Source organism: Crocuta crocuta, unplaced genomic scaffold, assembly GCF_008692635.1.
Source record: "Crocuta crocuta isolate KB4526 unplaced genomic scaffold, BGI_CrCroc_1.0 scaffold427, whole genome shotgun sequence".
NCBI lineage: Eukaryota > Metazoa > Chordata > Mammalia > Carnivora > Hyaenidae > Crocuta > Crocuta crocuta.
Window position 1 is genome coordinate 2,792,590 of NW_027533273.1, and position 18,629 is coordinate 2,811,218.

Consider the following 18,629-nt stretch of genomic DNA (forward strand, 5'->3'; position numbering starts at 1 on the left):
AAATAAAATTTAAGAAAAATAAAAAAAAGCAAACTCATCTGTGATATGGGTTCCCAGTTATAAATGTCAATGACAGCCACGTCTGCTGTGTTGGGAACCTTCCAACAACAGGTTGACAGTAGCCCAATTCGACGGCTCCGGAGGAGGCTGACAGACAGCTGCTCTTTCAGTAGATATTCCCAAAGGAGCCAACAGTTTCCCNGCTCCACGAAGGCTGTCAACCCCACACGGCGCACAGCTGAGAGCAGGAGGGAAGGGCATGCATGGACATGGCGAGGGGGGTGGGGTGGGGATTCACAGCACAGGAAAGGCAGAAAAGATCTTCATCCTTCCCACAGCATAAGCCACAGCAACTGGGAATCGGGGACCGGAGACCCAGTTCCAGGTCTCAGGATGTTAGCCTGCTGCCCCCAGCTGCCCTGCCTGCCGAGTCTTAGAGGGCAGTAAACCAAATGCTCTGTCAGCAGTACACTCCTCTCCAAACACACTCCTGAAGATACGCTGTTCAGATGTCCAGCTGCTGAAATGAAGTCCCACTACCATTAAGTGCTGTGTGTATGGGGGGGGGGGGGGGGTNTTTCATCTTAGGCAAAATCCCACAGCTTCAGAAATTCAGAATCCCTTTGAGGTTCCGAAGGAAACACTTCTGGTTTCTCCAGTTTCTCCCGGCAGGACAAACCCTCAAGGTGACGGCTAGAGAGAAGCCTCTGATAAAAGTCACATGGTCACATGATTTTCTAGCTCTAACGTTAACGCTTTTATTCCTATCAGACATTCGTCGGCTTGTGAGTTGCTGGGGTGTTTTTTTCCCCACTGCGGTATTTTTTTTTCCTGTGATGTTGTTAGAGACAAAGCGTGTTCAAAGACCCACATACATCAAAGAAACAGGAATTAGGAATGTTTAATGTTTCATTTTGTTAGCCCCATAACCTTGACACCCAAATCCTCTCAGGCTGTGAAACCCAAATACTTTGCTCCCAAGCTGAACATCTCATTTATCCTCAAGGGTAGCCTGGACACTGATTCTAAGCCCTACGGGCTATTCAGGCAGTTCAAATCAGGAAGTACTTAGCAAATTTCTTCCTCCATAAAATATGTTCAGAACTGAGGAGTTAGGAACATGTACTTCTTGAGCAATGGTTCCTTGATACGGTCAGTTCTGAGACTATGCAGTCTTGAGGAATCATACTCCAATTCATTGGTTTGACTTCTGTTCCCATCATGACCCTCGGTGTCAGGTTTGGGTTGGGCTGCTCTGATGAAGCCACCCATTCCATGTCAGGGTCGCTGGCCATGATCAACAACTGAATAAAATGATCAGTGGACTTCTGGTCCAGTCACTTGACTAATTCTAAACAGCGAAAATATCCTTGCCCAATCATCCCAAAAGATGAAGCTCCACCAGGCCTTAACCAGAGAGCCAGAGACATCCCTTCAGGATTGGAGTGGCAAATCCCCTCGGGATTGGAGTCCTTTGGGATTAGGGGTCTGTATTATGACACTTCCAAATGCTAACATCTGACTCAACTATTTGGTCTTCTCCCTCCCAAACGACAAATGTCCTGGGTCTGTGCTCGGCCACATGAGTATCTGCTTATTTCAGTACTCACATGGCCTAATGTTTCCTCCTCCAATGTCCACTTCAGAACAGTAGTCACTCCTGAAATCATAAGCACAAAGACATTGTTAAGTTCCTCCTCTTTAACAGCTCGATCTATTGCAAACAGGTTGACATAGACTTTCTATGGACTTTGCTTCTCCCCTTTTGGAACCCAGCTGCCTTTCAACATCGACTCCCAAAAAGAGATAGCCTAAAAATAGCCATCTGGGAGGCCCAATCACCTCAACACCCAAAGGCATTTAGCTAAAAAAAAATTATACGATCGCATGTGATCCAAATCCATCCATTATTAGTTCAGTAGGAGTAAGGCTGCCTTTTGCAATGATGGAGCTTCTCCAAATCTCAGGAGGCATTAAACCCAAGCTTTTTACCAGTTCTAATGCTTTCCGGACTAGACTGCATTAATATACACACACAGTTCCAAGTATATGTATACACACAATTTTAAAAACAGATAGCTCTATTACTAAAAACTAAGGAGTTTGCAAGAGAAGATAAACCCAATTGAATTACAAGCCTGTTCATTCAAATGTAACACATTACTTGTAGCCACTTCACCTTGAAGAAGAAAAAAGTAAAAAGCATTTTAGAAATAGATCTATGTGCTTCTGATAAAGCTAGTATGTTCCCTCTCTAATACTCCTTAATAAAAGAAATGGGGTGGGGGGGACATGTCCTTTAACAGATACATGCTGCATGTTTCTGATATTCCTGGAATCTGTCAGCAGAGAATTGTAAAACTGAAATAGTTCAGCAGGGAGGGAGGGAAGGAGAGAGGGGAAAGGAGGAGGGAGGAAAAAAAATCAAAACCATGCTGCACAGAGCCATCCTCAAGCTCACTGCCCACAAAGATTCTAAGACGAACCAACTGCTCCACCCCTGAGGAACCTCATGAAAGAACATGCATCATTTTCTGATGGAAAATGTCTGAGTTTGGTTATTTTTTTTAAGTATTCATTTTGAAAGAGGGAGAGAGAGTACCATCAGGGGAGGGCCAGAGAGAGAATCCCAAGCAGACTCCGCAATGACACAGGGAGACCATGACCTGAGCTGAAACCAAGAGTCGGAAGCTTAACCGAGTGGCCCGAGTTTGGTTATTTTTTAAATCAAAATCTTTCACATCAAAATCGTTACAGGGTCTACAGCATACACCTAGCTTTCGCGGCATTAACATTTGTGTATGTGTCAACGATCTCTGAGCAATACCAGAGAGCCATGCACTGGTGCAACTGGGGAGAAGAGGCTCACCCGGCAGTCATTCCAAACACATCACCTCCATCCAGCAGTCTTGCCTCAGAAATGTTTATTGAATAGCAGCACTATCAACCACAGTCAAAGTATGGAAACAGCTCAAATGTCCATCAACAGATGAATGGATAAAGAAGATGTAGTATGTGTACATATACAATGGAGCATTACTCAACCATCAAAAAGAATGAAATCTTACCATTTGCAACTATGTGGCTGGAACTAGAGGGTATAATGCTAAACGAAATTAGAGAAAGACAAATATAAGGACTTCACTCATATGAGGACTTTAAGATACAAAACAGATGAACATAAGGGAGGGGAAGCAAAAATAATATAAACACAGGAAGGGGAACAAAAACATAAGAGACTCTTAAATACAGAGAACAAACAGAGGGTTATTGGAGGAGTGGTGGGAGGGGGGATGGGCTAAATGGGTCAGGGGCTTCAGGAATCTACTCTTGAAATCATTGTTGCACTATATGCCAACTAACTTGGATGTAAATTAAAAAAAAAGAAAGAAGAGAAAAGAAATGTTACTGAAGAAGGATGGAAGGTTAGAGGCGCTTGGGTGGCTCAGTTGGTTAAGCATCTGACTTTCGCTCAAGTCATGATCTCCCAGTGGGTTTGAGCCCCGTATCAGGCTCTGTGCGGACAGGTCAGAGCCTGGAGCCTGCTTCAGATTCTGTGTCTCCCCCTCTCTCTGCCCCTCCTCCACTCACGCTCTGTCTCTCAAAAAATGAATAAACATTAAAAAAAAAAATTTTTTTTTAAGTATCTAAGATTTTACCAAGACAGGAGAACAGTGGGCCAGGACACCACTTATCTCATTTTGCACCTGTTTGTTAAGGCTCACTCACTAAGCCAGGAAGAGCAGAAGCCCTTGACAAAGCTTGCTTCCCCTCCCTGAGAGTAATCTGTATTTGCATCAAGATTAATTTAACAGGCGCTAAAGAATTAATCTTAGAACTCAGTTGTTTAACTTTCCCAAATTACACCTGTTTCTGTCCTTTGGCCTAAATAGGTTCTCAACACACTGTCTCACACCAGCAAGATCATCAGCATCTGCGAAGGTGGCAATGCAGAATCTCAGACCTCACCACGCCCCTCCTGAAATAGAGATGCTAAGCTGGGGCCCAGGAGACTCAGGTGTTAGCTCAAGTTTAAGAACCACTTCCATATGGGCTGGGGAATCACCACACACAGCTCTTTTCCTCCAACTATCTGGCATTTCTCGCATCCATAAAACCTGCTATGGGATGATGTCAGCTGTTCCTTTTATTTTTAATTCCTCACGATGAGGCTGATGATGATTCATTCAGCACCTTATGTGATCACTTAAATAGGAAGGATCCTTCTTTCCCACCCATAATGGAAGGTGACTGCTGCCTGTTATTTCTGCTGTAATTACAGGAACAATTCAGTAACAAAAGCTTGTCCTTTATCAAGCTCAGCAAAAGCCGTAATAGAGAGTTATAATTATAACACTCCATTCTTTCCCATAATGTGTTCACAATAAAGTATCCTTTGAAAGTGATCATACCACATGTCATAACAAGGAAACACAGAACCCAGGATCAAATTTAGCTTACTGTAAATAGAGATCAAAACTCAAGTGTTTGGGCACACCTTTTCCAATTGACATGAAACAAGTACACATTAGGCATCCAGCGTATCTCATTTATCTAAATGAAATATGGGAGGGGGAGAAAGGGGTGGAGTTTCTTTAATGCATTCTATGGTGCCAAGGTAACTTCACAACATTCAACGGTCTTATCACCAGACACTACCCGTCATCTAACTAATTATCAAAGCAGGAAGCATTTTAAGGAGCATTTCCTAAATAATAAATAATCCTTTTCCCTACCTTTAATTTGTTGATTTGTGTATTAATTTGGAGAAGTTAATTTCATACTTGCTGCGAGGTCTCCTGATGAATTGTGAATACCAGCATATTATTAATTTCCCTTTCCTTTTTGATTAATTTCACACTTATGCTGGATAAGAAAGGTTAGATTAATGATGTCTGGAAGACAGTGTTCAGTTCTTGTAAGATACTAAATCAACCTCATGTTCAAGTAAACAGAGAATGCAGATAAGGAAATGATAATGGAATCGTCTCCAGGAGGTGTTTAAGCTGCCATGCAAATAAATGCCTAGAAACCCCGGAGTGTTTAAGCTGTAAACTCCAGGGACTACTCTTCCAGAAGGGAGGGTAGAGTAAAGGCCGGAGTTCTGAAGACTGCAAGGTGCACCAATAAACCTGTGCCCTTACCACTGACTCAGGAGATGAAGTGATTTATCACACTACAATTCTCAATTTTCCAAGGGTCCCTCTGTGTATTACTTGGCTCTTCACACCCTTGTCCTTTCTAAACTCTCTACAACAGTTTCAAGACTCCTAGCTCAATAGGTATTGAGAGACAGGTCTCCTTCCTCAGAGGATTTAAGGAGCATACACATAGGCTCAACATGTAGTTTTAATATGCACATGTATGCTAATCCTATCTCCTATAATAATGCCTACTTTAAATGAGAACCTGCTAGGTACCAAGACACTAGGTACTTTGTATAAGTTAACATAACTACAGCTGTTTGAGGTACAATTATACACAGTGTGCAGGTGAAGAAACTAAGGCTTTAGCTTGCTTAAATGACCACCATCTTCACATAGATCTGTTAAGCTCCCAAGCCTGGGGTCTTCCATACCACACTACTTCCCCAAAGCATGAGTAAATAGAACATTTATGGCTGCCTAGACAATATTCCAGAAGACCTGAAAGCTACAAACATGCCATCCTCCTCTAAGAAACTTCCCTGCCTACTCTAGCTCCAACTGACCTAAGTCTTGTTTTCATCTCAACATTTAAAGACAGTGTCACAATTCCATGCTATTAATGTCCCCTCTAGTATGCAGTGTCTTAACCCTCCCCACTCAAACAAGCCCACCCAACTGAGACCTATACCCAAGTCATCTCTGGTCATGGTCTCAAGCAGGGCTGTCCAATATGGTAGCCACTTACTACATGTGGCCCAACTTAAATCACAACAAAATACAATTAAAAATTCAGTTCTTCAGACACACCAGCCACATCTCAAGGGTCCAATATCCACACGCGGCTAGTGGCTATCATATTGGGCAGTTCAGATATGTAACATTTCCATCGCGGCAGAAAGTACTGCTGGGTGGTGCTGTGCAGAGATACTCCTAGACAGCATCCTTTCATCTAATAACCTACCAGCACGGTGCAGGAGGGCAGTCTCGTCCCCACAGAACTCATCAAGCCCATCATCAGACTGTGGCCACGTGTGTGGGTCTTTGGAGCTCATCCTCAAAGGAGTAACATTCCTTGACAAGTCAGGTCATTTGGTCGACTAATAAATAAAGCAAGTGGACAGGCCTCGGAGAAGAGTAATGAGCAGAAACAATCATCATGAGCCCTTCCATTTGGGAAGAACCACTCTACGCAACTCTGGGTCAGCAAAGAGCCAGCAGCAATGGCAGTCACACACACAACCACTCACACAGGGGCGTCCCTGAGGCACACCCTCATGGAAGCCCTCTCTCCTTGAGAAGTTAATCTCCCCTATTCCTTGTTGGCAAGACAAAATTCCCAAATTTGGTCTCGTTTCTAATCATTAAAGAAATCAATGCAAGGAAATCACTTCTCAAATCACTCTCTCCCAACTGTGTCACTAAAAGTTGGACAATAGCAATGAGACAAGCCTTTGGTGACAATGACCGTCTGACAGCAGGCTAGGAAAGAGAGCTTCTGTCCCCCTCGGTGACATCTGACCTGGAAGGAATTACTTCAAAGATTTCCAGGAATGAAAAACTTGAGAAACTCTGGGTACAGCTCTAATCTAGGCCAAGATCCGAAAACATACTGTTGGTTACTATTAGATTAGAAAGCTGGGGTACAGAACACAGATAAACATCAAGGTCACTGATCTGACCTTTGATGACTACAACCTACAAGTACGCTGCACGTAGCAGTAGCTCTTCCGTTGGCCAGTTCTTCATTGCTTTCCTCTCCCACCTTCCCTGCTATCTGGGCAATTCGCCCAAGACAAGCCAGGCTCCGTGGCTGCCAGCATGGGTTATAACGTGGTGGACCCAAGTCTACACTTCACCTTCACTGCCAACTCCTTCAGGTAATTCCCCTTGACAGTCCCACACTCAAGATCACATCTGGGCTTCTCTCCCCATGATGATAAAGTAATGAATGGGAACTTTGTAGAGCTAGGAGAAGAAATCAAGGTGAAGAGTTTTCTAATAAAAATGCAAATCAATTCATTCCTATGGAGTGAAGGGGAGATAAACTAATACATTCCTCTCTTAGAGCCTATGAAAGTCATCTGATCCTGGATAAATGTTCCTCTCTCCTCTGAGCTCCCACCCCAGCTACATCAGTAAGGCCCACCCCTGCCCGTTTTCTGGGCATCACTCACCTTTGCCCACTGAATTACAAGACCTAAAGAAAGTTCCAGCATTAACCCTTTCCTGCTCTGTGGCTCATGACAATAGCTTGGCACCTGGTGGACCTTCTCCAGTCTCATCCTCCTCCCCCTCAATCCATTCCTGATAACCTGCCAGATGTACCTCGAACACCCCCCACACCATGTCACAAGGTAGCTTAAGCTCAAACCCTGGCCTCATCGGCCGTCCTCTATCAGGAAGGGCTGGCAGGCCCACTAGTCTCTTTTCTCCCTGTCCCCCTCACGTCTTCTCCACCCCCAACACATCCACCATACCCTTCCCACAACACAAACACCTACTCTGGGAAACTTTCCCAGACCTCAAGCACTGACCGCTCCTGTGTGTGCTGACACTCAAAATCCGAATGTTAGCTCCTTGAGAGCAAGGCACATCCTACTTTTCCCGATCTCTGAGGAGCATGTTGGACCCAGAATCTTACACAAAATCGACATTTCTCAGACATTAGATAATCCACCGAAAAGAGCTCCAGGGCATGCTTGTAAGCCCATTACTCTGGCTGGATTCTCAGACCACTAGGATCCCTTCAATACACAATTTCCTCACCATATGCCCAGGGAGGCTCCATGATGGTGGAAGGAGCCTGGACTCTGGACTCATGCTGCCTCTGCCTTAGGAATTCCAGCTCCACCATTTACCTGGCAAGGCACTTAACACCTCAACACCTCCCTTTCACCTTCTGTGAAACGCAGGTAATAGCAGTACCCTCATGAGTGCTGACGGCTCAAGAGACAACCGTAAAGCACTTAGCAAAGCAGCCAGCACCCACCAGATGTTCAATAAATGTTACTCTACCACTCTTTCTCCTTGTATTAGTAAGCCTCCTTAAGAGGGCATGGAGGGGTGCCTGAGTGCTCAGTGGTTAGGCATTCGACTTTGAACGACTCAGGTCGTGATCTCATGGTTTGTGAATTTGTGCCACTCCTCAGGCTTTCTGCCGTCACCACGGGGCCTGATTCATATTCTCTATCCCTCACTCTCTCTGCTCCTTCCTCTGCTCAGGCTGTCTCAAAAATAAACATTTTTCAAAAGGGGGAGAACATGTAGCATAGTAGAAACAACATGGCTACAAGGATACAAATCACCTGTGTTCAAATCCCAACTCTATTCAGGTCGTGGCTGTGGGACGTCAGGGAAACTATTCAACCACTAAGCTACAGTATATTGATCCCTAAAATGAGATAATCAATCTCCAAGAGTCAGTGTAAGGATTAAATGAGGGACTATATCTGAAGTTCCCAGTACATAGTGGGCAGCTCAGTTAGTGGTATTTACTAAATAGGATTTTAATTCAAACAAAACACAACTGGAAAAGAAAAAAAAAAAAAAAAAACCTGTGCTCCTTGCTCAGGTCTGTCATCTCCTTCCAGTCACATTCTTTAAGCTCATAAACCAGGCAGGCCTTTGGCTGACAAGCCCCACCTCCTGGGTCCTCACACAGGGAATGCATAAAAATCACACTGAGTGCTGCAAGGAGACTCATTTCCTCAGGGCTAATATGTGCATCCTCATTTTTATAGCTTTGCCAATCTCTAAATATTCATAGCCGCTCATATTTACACATAACACTAGCAAGGGCCATTCTTGAAAGGAAAACACATTGCTACTGTTGGTTACTTTTTGAAAAACTGATCTGTGATTGAAACCAGTCTAACAAAAAAGAGCCCCAAGTGCAGAGAGAAAAAATCCACAGGACACAAAATATTCCAGTGGATACAATGTTACAAACTTCACCAAAGGCAGTCCCAGCCAGAAGCAGACCCTTCAATGGGAAGAAATATAAAACTTTTTCGGATCCATTTGCAAGGTTTTGGGAACTCAGAGGGGCAGTCAGAGCAAAGAGAGGCCGAAAGCTCCCATTCTCCCCTTACCTAGGCCCCGGTGCTACTTAGTTTCTTTCTGCTCCTCCAAGCTCCTGTCCGGGGGCCCATGGGGCACTGGGGGTAGGAGGTGGTGGAATCCTTGATCCAGCTCTCAACTGATGGAGGGCAGAGGAAGGGCAGGAGGCCAGTGCTCGGAAGTTAGAGGAGTTCCCAGGTAACCAGGCTCCCACCAGAAATTCGTGTCCTCTCGGCCACGGCTTTACTGCACAGAGCTGGAAAATGACTTTACCTCCTTCCCGTGGCTCCCCCACCAGGGCAGGGCCCAGCAGGCTCCTCAATGCACTGGACTTGCTGGGACACAGAGGCTCTCACCTACCAAGTCCCCTGGTGCAGAGAGAAGCTTCTCCCTTGACACAGGCCCTGGGACGAGGGGGGAGCTTGTCAGAATTCAAGGTGAGTGATCGAGTGAGCGGGCTGCCTCCCAAGGGCCTCCACCTCTCTGAAGCGCCGCAAACTCACTGAGCACGTGCAAATACTCCAGGCAGCTCCCTGAGCATCCTCGCCGGCCCCAGCTGCCCCTTCTTCCCTGTCTTCCCCGGCCACATCCATCCGAGGGCTTGCAGGTGCGGCTTGCTCAAACCATGAAGGCAGCTGCGCCCTCCCGGGCAGCCGGGGCCTGGCCTTCCCCAGAAGTACCAGAGAACAGCAGCGAAGGCTGCCTGCGGCAGAGCGGCGGCCAGCATCACCGGGGGTTCACCCACCCTCCCAGGCTCCCGTGCAGCTTCCCAGACGGCCCCGTGCGGGGACTACAACCACGTGCCCAAGAGGGAACTGCGACACAGAGGCCGGACAACCACACAGTCGCCCAGCTGGCAGGCCGCACAGCCAAGGACATGAACCCCAACTGTCTAACCATGGAGCTCTCGCGCATCACCTCTGTGCTGGCCCCTCGCTGACCTTTCACTTGAGTGCTAACCACTAATGACGTCTTAGGTGTGACAAGCCATCGTCAGGTGCTGGGTGCCAGGGCACAGGGAGGGCCAGCTGTGTCCATGACACTGGCCGACCCCTCCCCCCACCCCACCCCCAGGAACAGCTGCTGCCCCTCCTCATCAGCCTTTCCCGCCAGTGGCTCTGGCAAGCCAGTGGGCATTTGCAGGAGTGGAAACTGAGGCACACCACATGAGGCCGGGCTGTACCAGGAAACCAGTCAGGCACACGTGTTTACTGATTTTTTGGATGTAAATCCAGACTCATTCTGGGCAAAACAGCAATACAGAGCTCCGGAATCTGCACTTTCACTCCCCAGATGATTCCTTTGCAAGCCCAGGATCACTGCCCTTCTCCAGAGCAGCAAGTTTCAAGGCACAGTTGAGAGAAGGAGGGAGCTCTTAAAAAAAAAAAAAAATCCCACCACTCCCCAACCAAAACAAAACAGATAAACAAACCCAGAATCTTCTAGGAGGGAAGAATAAGAAGATGAGCTACAAATAGTGATTAACTTCCCAACTTCATGAGCCAGAGTAAAGCACCAGCCGGTTTTCTCTCTGAGCAACCTTGTCACGATTCAAATGATTTAACACTCCTGTCTCCGCGGATTCACTTAGCAGGCTCCTTGCAAGCGAACAGAAAAGGAGTGTGGAGTGAGAAACAGAGAGAGAAGGAAGAGAAAAAGACTAAAGGGTAGAAGGAGGGAGGAAGGGAAGGAAAGAGAGGGTAGTTCTGGGGAAGCCTTTTATATGACAAGGGCAGAAATAACAGACACACACACAGACACATAGATAATCAGTAGGATTTAGGCCAGCAGTGTCCAAAAGAAATATAATGAGAGCCACATACGTAAATCTAAATATTCTCCAAGCCACATTACAAAGTAACAAGGAGCAGGTGACATTCATTTTGATAATGTATTTAACCCAATATAGACAAAATATTATTGCAAAATATGTAATTGATACTAATCGTTAATGAACTTGTTCATATTCCTTTCTTCACACCAAGTCTTCACAACTCGATGAGCATCTTTATTTCCCTAGATTAGTGCTTAGCACATTCACCGCACAACGTTCAATGTGTATGTTACATTTCCAGCAGAGCTCAATTCAGAGGAGTTGAATTTCAAGTACTCAACAGCTGCACACACGTGGCTAGCACACGTGGCTAGCGGCTACCACGATGGGCAGCCCAGATAGACAGAGGGGTGGGTAAAGAGGAAGAGAAGCGGTAGGAATATGGCCTTGAACAAGGAACTAAGGGGGTGGGACATCAAGCCTCATCTATGACCCATAGTCTGTGCTTATAAGGGGTTAGGGGTTATCAGTTTTCAGACTCAACAGAACATACCTTAGCACAATTTGCTAAGACGTATCTGGTGTCCCCATTTCTGTGCCCAAAAGTATCAAGCCCACAGCTGAAGAACAGGAACCCTATGGTCACTCAGTAACGTTATGCTCAGCTGTACAGCACACACATCCACCAGACATTAAGCAGCAACCTGAACCCTCCACAGCCAACCCACATAGAGCTCAGCCCTCCAAGGGAAACAGCCAGAGAGCAAAGCTCCTGTCTCTGCCCCCAGGCACTAACTCCACCGAAGGAAATCAAAGACGGGTACCACTTGCAGCGGGCAGAATGGTCCCCCACAGACGTCTCTGTCCCAACCCCCAGGACCTATGAACATGTCACCTGACAAGGTGAAAGGGCCTTTGCTGATATGATTAAGTTAAGGATCGTAAAAGGAGAAGATGCTCCTGGGTTATCCAAACGCACCAAAGGTAATCACAAGGTCCTTATAAACAGGAGCCGGGAGGGTCAGAGTGAGAGAAGCAGAAGTCAGGGTGGGGCCAGAAGTCAAAGTGATTTGCTTACTAGCTTTGAAGATGGAGTGATGAGCCACAGAATACAGGGCTGCCGCTAGCAGCTGGGAGAAAGGGTCTCCCCCAAAGCCTCCAGGAAACATGGAGTCCTGCTGACAACCTTTCTGTAGCTCCAAGAGACCTATTTTGGACTTCTGATCTCCAGAACCATAAGTTAACAAATTTGTGTTGTTTAAAGCTACTGGCTAGCAATTTATTATAGCGGTGTATAAAATACACCATTTGTGGGGTTTTTTGTTTTGTTTTGGAGTGAGAGTGTGCAAGTGAGTTAGGGTGGAGAAAGGGGGAGAGAGAGAGAATCCTACGAGGGGGCAGAGAGAGAGAGAGAGAGAGGGGGAGAAGTGGGGGTTGCCCACAGGAGGGCTGGAGCTCACAAACCAAACCTGAGCCAAAGTCAGATGCTTAACCGAATGCACCACCCAGGTGCCCTCTAATTTACCATTTGTACAGTAGTCAGCCAGACAACACACATTGGTTAAAATGACCCTTCAAGATATCAGTAGTAGTAACTATAGTAATGGACACCGTCTATTGAGGTCTTATTAAAAGCACCTTGCTGGATGCTCCACAAACATTTTTTAAAATACACTTTTCCTTGGGGCGCCTGGGTGGCTCAGTCGGTTAAGCATCCAACTTCAGCTCAGGTCATGATCTTACGGTTCATGGGTTTGAGCCCCGCGTCCGGCTCTGTGCTGACAACTCACAGCCTGGAGCCTGCTTCGGATTCTGTGTCTCCCTCTCTCTCTGCCCCTTCCCTGTTCGCACTCTGTCTCTCAAAAATAAATACATGTTGGGGCGCCTGGGTGGCTCAGTCGGTTAAGCGTCTGACTTCGTCTCAGGTCATGACCTCACGGTTCGTGGGTTCAAGCCCTACACTGGGTGCCGTGCTGACAGCTAGCTCAGAGCCTGGAGCCTGTTTCAGATTCTGTGTCTCCCTCTCTCTCTGACCCTCCCCTACTCACGCTGTCTCTCTCTTTCTCAGAAATAAATAAAAACATTAAAGAAATTTAAAAAATAAAAAAATAAATAAATACATGTTAATAAAATACACTTTTCCTTTTGGAATAATTCTGGAATTGCTGAAAAGTTGCCAAGATGGTACAGATTCCCTGTATGCTGCCCAGAGTCCCTAACATGAACATCTTACACAACCACGATGCATTTCTCAAAACCCGGCATTCAATGTCCGTACCAAGCCATTATCTCAACTATGGATTGTGTTGGATTCCACCAGCTCTCACAAGTATGTTATCTTCCCAAGAACCCAAAGAGGTGAGTACCATTCTACTTCCCATATGATGAAGGGTGAGGGTGATCAGTCACTTGCTCAGGGTCACAGCAGTGAAGAATTGGCAAGGCTTTTAAACTTGGTTCCTTTGCGTTCACCCCTACGCCGTAAGCTGCCCTGTCTTGTCATCCCCATTTTATAGGACAGGGAAAACCGAGAGGCGAGTTACCTGAAGGCACACTCAGAGGAGCAACAGCAAACCTGGATGTACGGTTCGCCAAAGGTCCTGCTGCGGCAACACCCCCTCCCGTCTCCCGAAAGCCATAAACACATCGTGATGACTGTGATGATGAAGAAGGAGATCACGCCCCTGAAAGTGCCTCCCTATTCTAGGACCACGGAAACTAAGAGCTTTCTTGTCACTCTCACAGTGAAGGGGACCCAAGAGGGCCCACTGGAATGTCCTTCACAAGGCGCATTTCTCTAAGAACACGCCACAGAAGGGACTGCCATCAGTAACTGTGCTACGTCTAGCCTCGAGCAAACCACCGGGGGCCTGGCTTTGGGGTCGTAACAGCACGATTACAACAAACTCCTTTAAAACGTTCTTCTCCTGGGGGATCCCCAACCTCAAACCCATAGAGCCCCTGCATATGAGCACCTGAGCAATAAAAGGAGCAGGAAGAAAAGCTTTTCCCACCTGGCTGGTAACCTCGCACAGCACTATCCTGAGCGAGGGGGCGGGAGCTAGGGCAAATTCACCTGGGGCGCCCCCATCAAGCTTGTTCATTCTGCTCCTAGCCCTTTATTTCCTTGGTGGCACTGCATGACCTAGCACGCCTCTGGGCACCCTAGCAGTTGTTTTCGAAGGGTGGCTCCCAGACCAGCAGCACCCGGAAACCTATCAGAAATGCAAATTCTAGGGGCGCCTGGGTGGCTCAGTCAGTTGAGTGTCTGACTCTTGATTTGGGCTCAGGTCATGATCTCGCAGCCCTTGAGTTCTACCCTGTGCTGGGCTCTGCACAGACAGTGTGGAGACTCTTTCGGATTCTCACTACCCTTCCTCCGCTCACATTTTCTCTCTCCCTCTCCCTCAAAATAAATAAACTTCAAAAAATAAAAATAAAAGAAATGCAACTTCTAAGGCCCCACACCAAGCTTACAGAATCAGAAACTGTGGGGGTGGGCTCCACAGTCTGAGCCCTAACAAGCCTTCCAGGTGTGACTAACACAGGCTATTGTTTGAGAACCACTAAGCTCTATGCACCGGACCCATGCCGACCTATGACCTGGAAATGGTATTTGGAAAGGTGTCTACGAATAAACACCATGTCGTATAACAACAGTGGGTCCAGGAAAGAAGCTCACAGTCCAGCTGAGGTAAGGAGCAGCGCAGGCCACCAGCCTAGCTTGTGCTGGGTGCTAGGGGCCCATCCTTGGCTTCCTGGAGCTTAAAGCACAGGAGAGCTTGAAAATCAAGCAACCCTACATACAGATGAAAACAGAATTACAAACCGTGGCAGACACTATGAAAGAAAAGAATGGGGGTCGGGAGGCACCACAGAGAATGGTGGGGACCTATTTTCACCTCTGTGATCCAAGGAGGCCTCCTGAAGGAAGGAATAATCAGGCTGGCATAGGAAGAGGAGCAGGAGTTGGCCAAGAATAGAGGAAAGGAAGCAAACATTCTTGATAGAGGACAAGCTTGTGCAAAGGCCCTGGGGAAGAAGAGAGCTTGATGCTTTAGAGAAGCCAGGGTGGGTAGAAAACTCAGAAGGAGGTAGGAGTAACTGCCCTAGGGAAGTTGCCTGGCCTAGGATCACGCTGTACCACATAGGCTTCACCAAGAGTATGAGATGGAGGGGCGTCTGGCTGGCTCAGTCGGTTGAGCACCCGACTTTGTCGGTCATGATCTCGTGGTTCATGGGTTTGAGCCCTACATTGGGCTCTGTGCTGACAGCTCAGACCCTGGAGCCTGCTTTGGATTCTGTGTCTCCCTCTCTCTCTGCCACTCCCCAACTAGTGCTCTGTCTCTCTCAAAAATAAACAAAAACATTTAAAAAATTTTTTTAAAGTTATGAGATGGAATCTAAGGTTATAAAGATGCCCCTGAATTTTAGGCAGAATACTGACAATAAACATAACTAACATTCAGCACTGGTCTAAATACTCCACATAAACATCTAATCCTTAACAACCACTCACACGCAGGTTCTCATATCATCATCATCTGCACTTCACAGATGAGGACAGAGGTTAATTAAGTTGCTCTGTGTCACCCAGGTAGTCAAAAATTAGAACAGAGCTGAACCATTCGGCATGCAAGCTCTCCTGCCTCACAGCTGCCTCTCGGCAGGAGAGGGAAGTGGTGCGCTGATGGCAGCATCCGGGTTTGCATTTCCAAAAGTTCTCTGTGGATGCTGTGTATATAGAAGTAAGCAGAGGCCACTGCATCGTCCAGGCAAGAAATGGCAGTGACGTGGGCCAGGGCGGTGGTGGAGACAGCCGTCTAAGCACAGGAGTGCCCAGGCAGCAGAGAAAGAATGGCTTCTCCCAGAGGCTGTCTGACAAGTTCTAAAAGTCCCGAACAAAGTCAGTACACGCCCTCACCCATCCCTGCATCTCCCATCACAGAATTAGACTAAGGGCTGAAAAGAGGGCTCCCCGTCCTGTGGGACTAACCCAAAACACAGGGCTACCATTGTGACAGAAATATCACACTCGGCCTCTTCAATCTGAGCCACTGCTATTCCTAAACTTTAGCATTTTGAGGAAGAAGCCCTTCCTTGTTTCGAAAGGATGCTGTTACTCACCAGGAAAGGTCACAAATGGTCAGACAGCCTCACGCAGGACCCTCAAAAACACTGATCAGAATCAAACATAGATGTAAGAAGAAGCTTCTTGCTCACACTTGAGCAAGGAGTTTCATTTAACTGCCCTGATTGCCTCACACCTCATTAACGAGGGTAGGACAGCACATTTGTCAAAGTGGCTTGCAAAAGACCCACCTATGACTTGGTAAAATGTGTGGGTCTTGGAGAGAGCTGGTATTCAGCCATTTTCCTGGGCTAGATTGAGAATCTGAGGGGTGTTGGAGCACCTGGGTGGCTCAGTTGACTCGAGCATCCGACTTCGGCTCAGGTCATGATCTCACAGTTCATGAGTTTGAGCCCCGCATCGGGCTCTGTGCTGAGAGTCTGGAGCCTGCTTTGGATTCTTTGTCTCCCTACCTGCCCCTCCCTCCCCTGCTCGTGCTCTGTCTCACTCTCCAAAATGAATAAACATGAGAAAAAAATTTTTTTAGAGTCTGAGGGGTGTGATCAGTGCTGGCCGACTTCAGATGAAAGGGTCATCTTACAGAGCCTGAGAATCAGAGCCGCTGACAGATCTGTGCTGGCTGTGGGGACACGCCAACCGCCCGGTGGGGCCGCTGGGTTTCCTGTCTCCCGTGACAGGTGGAATGCGGGCTCTGCTGGGCTTCCACTCTCCCCAAAGGGGCCCTGCTCCCGCCCTCCGCCTGGCACGTGCTGACGCAGGAGGGCAGGTCAAGGGTGGAGCCTGGGGGAAGGGTGGGCAGTTCCTTAGGTAAATCAGTCACAGCCTCCTTACCTCAGTTCCGAACGGGCCACATGGATGTCAGAGCTTTGAAGGGCTCTGTCTTAAAACGCTACACAAGTGGGCAAACCGCCCCTCAGAAGCTTTCTCTTGCATATCTGTCCACTCCCCCAGCATTCATGTGTCCCATATTCTTCCTCCTTACCCTCACTGCCTTAATTAGCCAGCAGGTCTCTGTCTTCGTAGGTTGAAGCTTTAACACGGAGTGAGTGGAAAATGCTAGGTCTTCCTCTTATTTACCCAAGTATTGAGGCAACCACCTCTTGTTTCCTGAGGGCTCCTGTATTTTTCCTCTATAGGATACCAGACCTTAAAAAGAAAGCCACAGTCCTGCCAGGGCCGCACAAGAAGCTTCTAATGATGCAGGCAAGATAGAGGGACAGGATCGGAAGGAGAACCCCATCTCTCTGGGCCTCAACCCCCAAAGCCTTAGGCCTGGGTGCCACTCCCTTCCCGAGGAGCCATAACCACCTGCAAACGAGCTGCTCCGCAAACGCTCCAAGAAGCACGCAAGTCGGCCCTGAGCAAACAGTCCTCGAGTGGCCTGTAAGATGCCGAGTGAGTGGCTTAATCACCCAGCAGGGTCTAGTATGCGATACATAAAACTCCTCCGAGACAGCCAGCCTGTAAATGGAAAGCATTATCATTTGTAACAGGATTAACAATAGCAGAGGCTTGAAACAAACACACGCCACTGGATTACTTTTCTGACCTCTTCAGGGAGGCCACTGGGTTCAAAGGAGGGTTTTATTTCTCTGTTTTTAAATAAGACAGCATCTCCCACTATGTGACAGCAGGCTCCCTCTCCAGGGAAATTAGTCCCTGTGCATCTGTCCTGCCAATGACAGGCTGTGTGAAGTTCAGGGGGTCAAAACGAAACAAAAAAGTGTGGTGTGGAGGAAGGTGCAGTGTAATTTTACAATGCTGATTTGAAAAAAAAAAAAAAGGCCAAATATCTGATCAAGCATCAGCACCTTTAAAAAGGCTTGGCGGGGGGGGGGCACCTGGGTGGCTCAGTCAGTTGTCTCTGACTTTGTCTCGGGTCATGATCTCACGGTTCATGGGTTCAAGCCCTGCACTTACAGCTCAGAGCCTGGAACTTGCTTCGGATTCTGCTTCAGATTCTGCTTCTCCTCCCTCTCTCTCTCCCCCTCCCCTACTCCAGCTCTGTCTCTTTCTCTCAAAAATAAACATTAAAAAATAAATAAATACATATATACATACATAAAAAGGCTAAAGAGGGTCAAAGTCCTATGTTGTAGTGTTTCTAAGGCTGTTTCTTGAACTGCCTGAGGGGGTCGGCTGGGGTGGGGGTCCGTGCCTTGGGACTGAAATGGGGGAAAGGCCTGAGACCTGCCTTTTTAACATGCTCCTTCAGTCCTTATATAAGTGATGCTGCAAACCACTGCCCTACTTTATTAATGCACTGCTGATCTATAGCTGGAGTCAGAGAACCATTCATGCTTTTAAAACTAAGAGGGGTGCCTGGGTGGCTCAGTCGGTTAAGCATCCGACTTCGGCTCAGGTCATGGTCTCATGGTTTGTGGGTTTGAGAGCCCCGCGTCGGGCTCTGCTGACTGCCAGCTCAGAGCCTGGAGCCTGTTTCAGATTCTATGTCTCCCTCTCTCTCTGATCCTCCCCTGCTCATGCTCGCTCTCTCTCTCTCGCTCACATAAATAAATAAAACATTTAAAAAAAAAGTTTTTAAACTAAGAGAGTC

At 47.2% G+C, this 18,629-nt stretch overlaps 1 protein-coding gene across 6 annotated transcripts in view; it reads right to left on the reverse strand.

The window, feature by feature from the left end:
* The window catches only part of MGAT5 (alpha-1,6-mannosylglycoprotein 6-beta-N-acetylglucosaminyltransferase), a 327,080-nt gene that overhangs the window by 278,917 nt on the left and 29,534 nt on the right, over nucleotides 1–18,629 (reverse strand). For all 6 annotated transcript variants that reach the window (XM_077747860.1, XM_077747857.1, XM_077747859.1 and 3 more), the window contains exon 2: nucleotides 1,611–1,660. The gene's annotated coding sequence lies outside the window, so the exon portion shown is untranslated. The remainder of the gene's footprint in view (nucleotides 1–1,610; nucleotides 1,661–18,629) is intronic.